We start from the raw sequence: 9,224 nt of genomic DNA, 5'->3' as shown, positions 1-9,224 counted from the left end.
ATTAAAATAATTTACATTGTCAGATCTCACTATGAATACATTTAACCATTTCACATTAAACATCAGTGTGGTAAAAGACCTACTTGACAAAAAATAAATTATATGGACACATTTAATATTAAAAACTCATTACAATCCAGCATTTGAGCAGAGAAATATTATTGAGAAAGATTTTCAATTAATTTTCTCACTGTCACCTTATTCAAGCTGTGACAATTGTATTTATCATGGCTCTGCACAACCATGAACACACATCAGAATTGTTGTCAATATTAAAATTATTAATAAACTTTCATATGATGATCTAGCGAAATCAAGTAGAATAATATAGGTGGTTTCTTGTGTCTTGTGCCTTGTGTTGGAAGGCATTGGATAATAAGACACAAAAAGGTGTACAAGGGTGTCTTTAGCTGTGATTGATAGGCTGCACTATCATAGACGGGTAGATGTTATTGTGTATTAAATAGTTTTAAAAAAAGATGATAGCATTCGGTTTATTCTATTTAAAAAAGTGGTAGGTTATAATAGGTTATACGACAATGTTACTATTGTAGTTTTAATGGAATGAAACTATGTTATGGAATGAATCTACAAAGGCATAGTATTATTCGCTGTTTAAACACTGTATTCATGTTGGATAAGGTATTCAGATTAAGGTGTATGTATATTCAGATGGGTAAAGTGTAAATCCCATATTTTTTTGTTAAGCAATTTAATAATTATAGAAACTACTAATTCATTTTGTTTCAGTTTTATTTAGAAATATATGTTTGATGTTCTTCTGAATTCAGTTTTGTGAGCATAAAATAATATCAGGACTTGTTTTTGTATGGAATGTGTGACAATGCTCTATTAACACACGTACCCAAATAATGAAAAGGGCGTTGCAAACTACAGAAAGCCACTAATCTCTTCTCTGTATTGACATCATGCTCTTATACTCTTTCATGGTTTTATACTTTATGCACTTTGTCATTCTCTTATACACGATGTTAAATGCACCAAGGTTCTAGCACTGTCCTTTTTTCTCTTTTGTGGCTTAAACCAGCACTTTTGTTCATTCATTCAATGACATGATTAATACAAGCATAGAGATATTATCTCTATGATACAAGTTGATCAGTAATATGTAATACAGTACCGTAGTTGTCATAAATCTACAATCTTCATAATCTATTTGATCATTGTTGTCAAATATAATCTTCCTTTTTTCTCTTTATCAATATAATATTCAAAATAAAGACCAAAAATCATTCATTCACAACAAGATATAATTCAATCCGCAATATTTTTTGTTGTTCTAAATATTGCATCTTTATAATCTGTTTAAATTGTTGTTATCCAATGTAATTCTCCCTTTTCTTTCTTTTTTCGTTTATTCTTTAACCTTTTTATCCATGTATAATAATGTGTAATACAAAAAAAGCATTACATAATATAAACATAAAAAGGTGTTAGCATTATAGGAATACCAAATTGCTTAAGTCATTGATAATCAACTTAAATAGTATCCAGAAGTTTTTGCACACTGGCTGAATATGCTATATTAGTATCAGGTATAGAGTATGGGCTGTCATCACAAGCACCACGGATATGTGACTTTAGTAACAGTTATTATTTTCCTTTTAGTATATATATTATTTTAACTTTGAAAGAATCAAATTGAGCCCAGGAGGCCATGCTTCAATTATACTACAAAATAAACTCAAGAGGAAAGATGTAATCTAAAACTTTTTTAGTTGGGTGGGGGGGGGGGGGAGGTCATAAAATAAAAATTCCATTAAAAACATTTTTCACCATCTCAAGAGTTTATACTACCCTATTTCCTATCCAGAGGATTTTAGCTCTGTCTTAACCCCAGCTTTACACTATAAAGACAGATCTCAAACTTTTGGGATTCATTCAAAAATAAATAAACCTTGATAATATAAGTTATAATATAATAATAATAATAAAATCATTTTAGTAATGGAGCTTGTTCATAAACATAATGTGTGCATAAAACATATGTAAAATAAAATCTAAAAATGACCACAAAAGATTACAACAGGAAAAATTGATTAATAGATTAATACAATTTAAAGAAGTTAATAATAACACATAAAATGAGTTTTTCAATACTCTATAATGAGTTGTTAAATAATTTTGCAATATCGATATGAATAAACTATTTGATTTGTTTTCTTTCTTAATAGTTCCATAATTTATAAATTCATTTCATTTCAAGTAACATTTATTATTCTTTAAAATAAAACGTTAACATTTGAAAAAATAAAGAATTAAATAATAATAAATATACTTCTGCTTCAAAATATAAACATATAATTTTTTTTTTTAATGCTAAAAAGAATAGGCTAAACTAGAAGTTACTTGTGGCGGGCAAGCCATGTGCAATAAAACAAAAAGACAGAACAAAACACATACAAAAAAAAGAAACAAATAAACAGGAAGCATAAAGACACTAAACGATATAAATGGTAATTATTGGAAGTTAGTAGCCATATGCGGCAGAGGAGATGAAAAAGATTAAAATATACTAGTAATTTGATGAAATGTAGTTTTTTACTTAAAATACAGAAAACGATTCTATGAGATCGGGGTACATGTGATATCATTAGGAAGTGCATTCAATAATTTAGAGGCACTATTAGACATTGTGTTGAATTAAAGTAAGTTTAGTTAAAGGAAGAAGATGAAGGGCGTGTGAGGCCCTAGTATTGTAAGAGTGGATTACTGAGTTTTTTAAGAAAATTTAAGAAATTTGGTTAAGAAAAATAAGAAGGGAGTTTTTTGACGACATGTTCAAAAAAGAAAATACACTGTTGTATAAACAGTTAAAAGTTTAGGTTTAAATTAACTGACACACATAACACCAATACAATATTAAAAACAGTAAAAGTCTAAAACCATACAAATCATGGTTACAATTAGGAGAGTCTTATGGCTATGAAAACCTGAGTTATGATGTCATGTCCTAAAACAGCAATATTTTCATGTTGCATGACATGATTGCATGACAATTCTTTTACTACAGTGACATACTTTAAGAAGTATGAATGAAAAAATGTCTAAGTAACAGAAGAAAAAAAATGTATTCATGATTGACCAATGTCCAAATAGAAAAAGACAAAAAGTATTTTATTTAATTATCTTTTCACATATTGTCTAGTAGGCCTATTATAAGCCTAGATGCCTAGGCTAACTCTATTGGTGAGGTAACCATCATTTGGTTTTTAGAAAATCATAAAATTTAAATAGTACACTCATACTCACTATTAAACAATAGTTTCACACTTTCATTTACTGTATATACTGTATGTCAGTTAATCAAAATGGTCATTTTAAATTCAAAACATGCCACTAGCTAAGCTTACTCTAGTAATGCACATTAATTGTATTAGTCCTACTAGATATAAACCAAAATCTGAACCAGTAGCCCAATGGTATTCATACAACATGTGAGTTCACATGTTTACTAAGGCATTTATAGCATACATACACAAAACTATTAAATTATGATTTTTTTGATTTGATTTGTTTATTCAATATTCAATAAATAAATATTCAATAAATGTTCTCCACACAAAAATACATAAAATAATAATTATACAAACACTTGTGATAACCAATAAAAAACATACTATGTGTAGAAGGAAACCTATAAATTTAAAAACTTTACGCCTAGGCTCATAGAAAAAAATAATAAAAAATTTGTAAAGAAGATGATACAAAAAACAATATATCTAAATAAAAAGGAGAAGGAGAAGCGAAAACACCGGACAGTCGAAGATTCAGACAAGCTCATTAAAAAAGAAGGTAATTTTCAAAGAATGCAATACCAAAGATGGAGTAACAAAAATTACATTTTTTGGGTGCCAACCCATCGAGTAATACAATTATAAAATTATAAACAAACCCTCATACTCTATTTTGAATGCTACAAATTGAAATGATTATCTATTTTTTTGTTATTATCTATCACTATTACATACTGTCATGTGTCCAACCCAAATTCTTATTTACAGTAAAATTAAAAGGCTATGGACATCTCTTAGTGAGACATACTTGCTGCATAATATTTAATTCCCAACAGTTGATAAATTTGCCTAGTCTAAAACCATTACATTTTACTAAGAATATAATATAAGCCTGAGTATTCATAGCACATTAATAGTGCTTTATCTGGAACTATGAATACAAGAAAATTGAGCCTACTGAACATGCTATGAATAAAAAAATGTTGAATGAATACATTGAATGGTGACATGGGTAGCTTAGCAGCTGACATAAATAGTAGGATTGACAAGGAAAGAGCATCACTAAAGCAAGGCTAACAAGCATTGCTAAACAGAAATGTTATGGAACTTCAAAATAAAACTAAGGATAAATTTAAAGCTACAAAGGATAGTTTGACTATGAATGTGTGAAACATCAAATCTAAACAGGATACAATAGCTACATGGAAGCTGAATTGCTACGAGTTGAAAGGCATTCTAACAACCTAAGATTTGGTGACATCAAGGAAAAGATCAAATGTAACTTGTAAAGGACATATTTAAAACTGATCTTGGCTTAAATAATATTTCGATTGAAAATGCACACTGAACTGGAAAAATTAAGGTAAAGATCTATGCACAAGACACATTATCATTTATAGGCCGTAGAGATCCATTGTGATGCGAATAGCTAAGGCCATGAAGACACAGCAATCTTTATGTGATAGATGATCTGCCGGCTGCCAACATCCACAAAAAGCATTTAATGAAGGAAAATGATTAAAAATGGTAATCTTTACACATATACTATATGTTGGTAATGATTTACAGTAGGTAGGTACAATGTACAATGTGTAATGTTTATGATTCAGAAATCCTTCTAAACAAATCACCATCTTTCTCATACACATAATGTATTTAATAAAAATGTTATGAACATTCCAGAACACAATTATTGTTTTTTTTTGTTACAAAATATGATCAGATTTATTATTGACAAAAGAACAAATCAAATCAAATCAAATCAAATCTTTATTCGTTCCATGTATACTAAATTGTACATGGAAAAATTGTTTTCCTCGACAGAAAAATATGGTAAAACATTCATAATTACATCATACATAGAACAAATTTACAATTTAAAAACATTAATTAAAACATCCATCAACAGTAAAACTTTAAAATATATATTGCATGTGCGCTATTATGATCTAACAATCTTTGAGTTAAAAATATGAGTTGAATTTGGTACCAAAGACAGTCGGTTTCTTGACGTATCAGCTCTAGGAGCCCGTAACCGGCCTGACTTGTTCTTAAAAAATTTCATATGTAATGGATGTTTCTTATCTTCTAAAATTTTACTTAATTTACTTAGGACCTGTTTTTCATAAAGATATTTTAAATCATTAACCATACAACCAATTATATTTGATGCTATCTTAGTAATTCTAATGAGACCTTTCTTGTGTGTTTCATTTAAATTACCGAACCAGGCAATAAAAGAGATAACTAGTACTGATTGAATAACTGTTTCATAGAATAATTTTAAAGTACCACAGCTAACATTAAATTTATTTAGCTTTCTTAGGAAATATAACCTTTGGTGACCTTTATTAATTATCTCGGCCGTATTTTTTTCAAAACTAAGTTGATCATCAATATGTGTACCAAGATATTTGGTTTCATGAACACGTTCAATTTTCTGTTCATTAACTATCAGATAACTTTTTTCATTTTTCTTTTTCCTAAAATCCCATATAATTTCTTTCGTTTTATTAAAATTAAGCTTAAGGTAATTGTCATTGCATCATGACATTAATTTAACATATTCAACCTTATACCTATGATCGTCAGCATTTTTCAATAGACCAATCAGTACCATGTCATCTGCGTATTTGATTATATGACACATGCTACATGAAGATCGACATTCACTTGTATATATTGTAAATAAACTTGGTGACAGACAACACCCCTGGGGTGCACCAGTGTTGATCCTTCTAATCTCTGAGATAGATTTACCAACTTTAACATACTGATTTGTAAGAAAATCACCAACCCATAGAGCAAGGTAAGGATTAACCTTCATTTCAGACATTTTATTCATTAAAATATGAGGCTGCATCAAATTAAATGCAGATGAAAAGTCTATGAATAGCCCTTGAGCATAGGTCCCCTTCTTATCTAAATGTGAAACCACCAGGTCTAACAAGGTTATAATAGCATCATCGACCCCTCTATTACATTGATATGCAAATTGGTTATTATCCATAAAATCACTACATTCAGACATTAGTTGACTTCTAACAATTTTATAAAGGATCTTCATTAGAATAGATGTTAATGCCACTGGTCTGAAGTCGTTAATGATTTTAGGGTTACACATTTTCGGAACAGGTATAATCTCAGAGACCTTCCATAGATCAGGTACCACCCCCGTGTTCAGTGAACACTGGAAAAGCTGGCTTATTATAGGTGAAAGCTGAGAGGCACCTGATCTAATCAAACGCCCTGATACACCGTCCGGACCCTTTACTTTACTAACATTTACCCTTTCCATATATTTCTTAACATCATCTACATAAATCTTTATTGCACTTTTATCATTCATTCATTATTATTCAACTATATGTGATTCGCTTTTTATAAATCAATAAAACAAAAAAGAATTCTATAATTGGCTTTGTTTACAAATCAACTCAAATCTAATAACATAGAACATTTTGCTGTTATTATAAATTAATTGTTTTCAAGATTTAGATCATGAAGATTTTGTAGTATTGTGGGAGAATTCAACATTGTTTTAATCAAATTTAATAAGCATAATCTAATTAACAATTATTTTATATCATCTTATCAACTATTGTACTTTTTCCCTACGATTTCTAAACCAACGAGAATTACAAAAACTAATGCAGAACTTATTGATCATTTTTACACAGACCAATAGGCCTACCAATTTTGATATTTATCAGGTATTACAATTCAGACATCTCTGATCATTTACCTATTTCAAAAATAATTGATTATGATTAACTTTAAATAAGGTTGACGTTCCTGACCATTCATACTGAATTAGAGATATAGGTGTATTTTGCTTTTATCTTTCTCAAACTGATTGGTCTAAACTATACTAATGTTGGATACATTTTTTTATACTTTTTGCAGTTCAAGAAAAAAACAAAACACTAAAATAACTATGGATGACACGACTACAAAGTCATCACTATGTTCAAAATTACCAATAATTTAGCACAAAAAATTGAAATATGAAACAAAATTATAGGTCTACAGGACCAGCCCACCATGGTTGGGGTGGAGCTAAGAACATTTTGAAAAATAGAGTTGCTATGTCCCGGAAATTTAACTTATTATACTTCGAAGCATAAAACAAAATATATACCGGTACATCTCCAGAACCAGCCCTACCAAGTGTAGCGACAACGTTAAAATATGTAAGCACAAGAAGGAATCTAACCACCCCACCTAAATAGATTTAGTAAACATAAGCATAAACTTTAACAAATTCATAAATGTTCCGATATCTTAAGATATAAAAAGTATAGCAACATTATTACTGCACTGTCAAATTTCAAAGAAAAAAATGCTACAAAACTAATTAATTCAATCAGATTAAATGTAACATAAAAAATGAGAAGTAATACATTCTGTAATTAATCCCGGTAAAGAAAGTAAAAATACACCTCATGTTAAAATAATGATGAATATTTTTATGATACAAACCTAATTAGACAGAATTTAGTGATTATTTTTCATAAATTTGTAAAACTTTGTAATTCTATATTCCTAAAAATACCAAAGACCTCATCTCTTAATTACCACCTCCCATTATAGTATCTCATTTATATCTGACACAGAAGTGCTTAGTATAATTAAAGGAGGGTTCCGGGTTTAAAATGAATAGTAAAAAATATAAAATATATTTGTTTGTCTCTTGAACGGTAAAAGTTTCAATTTATATAAGCGCCCAGTGAAGCAGAACAAATGCTGTGAAATGAGGCCAGATTACAAGTGCGGCTACTAGTCAGGTTAATTTTAAGTCTGTACGACTAGTCAGTAAGGAGATAAGAAGGTCAAAGGTCAAATTGTCCGTTAGTATGTGTCAAGGTCAATAATGCCACTTCCTGTCATTTTGGGGTAAAATTTTTCATTGCATTAAATATGAATTTATACTTTCGGAATAATTTAAGCCCAATCGTACTGTATGTCTCTAGACCAAAAATTATACATTTATTTAAGTTCAGGGTCAAAGGTCATTGAACAAGAGAAGCGATGCGAGTAAGACGTGTCGAATAATCGCTCCTGGAAATCAAACATTTCACGTGTCACACCAGCTGAATGCATTGTTACACATAGTGGCAACCTACGTTTACTATTGTTCATTTACCTCAAGGAATTTTGTTTACTCGATTCCAGTGTTTTATTTGCCCGCAACATGGGCGGTGGTAAGCCAAAAGGAGGACAGAAGGACGATTCGCCTGCAGCCAGGCCACGTCGTAACCAAAAAGAGGCTGAAGGAAAAGGCATCCCTTGCCTTGAAGATAAGTTAGATAAGTCCAATTGCGACATAGACTCTAAGGAAATCGCTGGCATTATCCAATCTGAATTGAAACTCTTATTTGATGGCAAATCGGACATATTGGATAACTTAGCGAAACAAATAACATCGATGATCAAGGACCAAATGGCTGAGCATATTATGCAAATTGTTAGTAAAGCCACACAAATTTGAACTTGACGAGTCGAATAATCGCATGAAGAAAATGGAACAGGAAATCGAGGACATTAGGGAATCACTGGATGAAAGTGAACAATATTCCAGGAGGAACTGTTTGGTGATACACGGACTGGAGGAGAAAGTAGGTGAGAATACCGATAATATTGTTACACAATTATTTAGTTCTAAGATGAACCTTACGGTGAATCATAATGACATTGATCGGAGTCACAGACTAGGCCCCAAGAAACCAAGTAACGGCAAGCCCCGGGGAGTTATTGTGAAGTTCGCTCAATACAATAAAAGGAATGAAGTTTTTAAAGCAAAAAGAAAACTGAAAGGTACCAATACCTTTATACACGAGAACCTAACAATGAAAAGGATGAAATTGTTAAGAACCATCAAAACCCAGGATAATTCTGCCTTGACCGCAGTCTGGACCCAAGATGGACGCATACATGTACTAACTAAGAATAATAAGAAGATTGTCG

Source organism: Antedon mediterranea, chromosome 3 (assembly GCF_964355755.1).
Source record: "Antedon mediterranea chromosome 3, ecAntMedi1.1, whole genome shotgun sequence".
Classification (NCBI taxonomy): domain Eukaryota; kingdom Metazoa; phylum Echinodermata; class Crinoidea; order Comatulida; family Antedonidae; genus Antedon; species Antedon mediterranea.
This window is presented reverse-complemented; position numbering follows the sequence as displayed.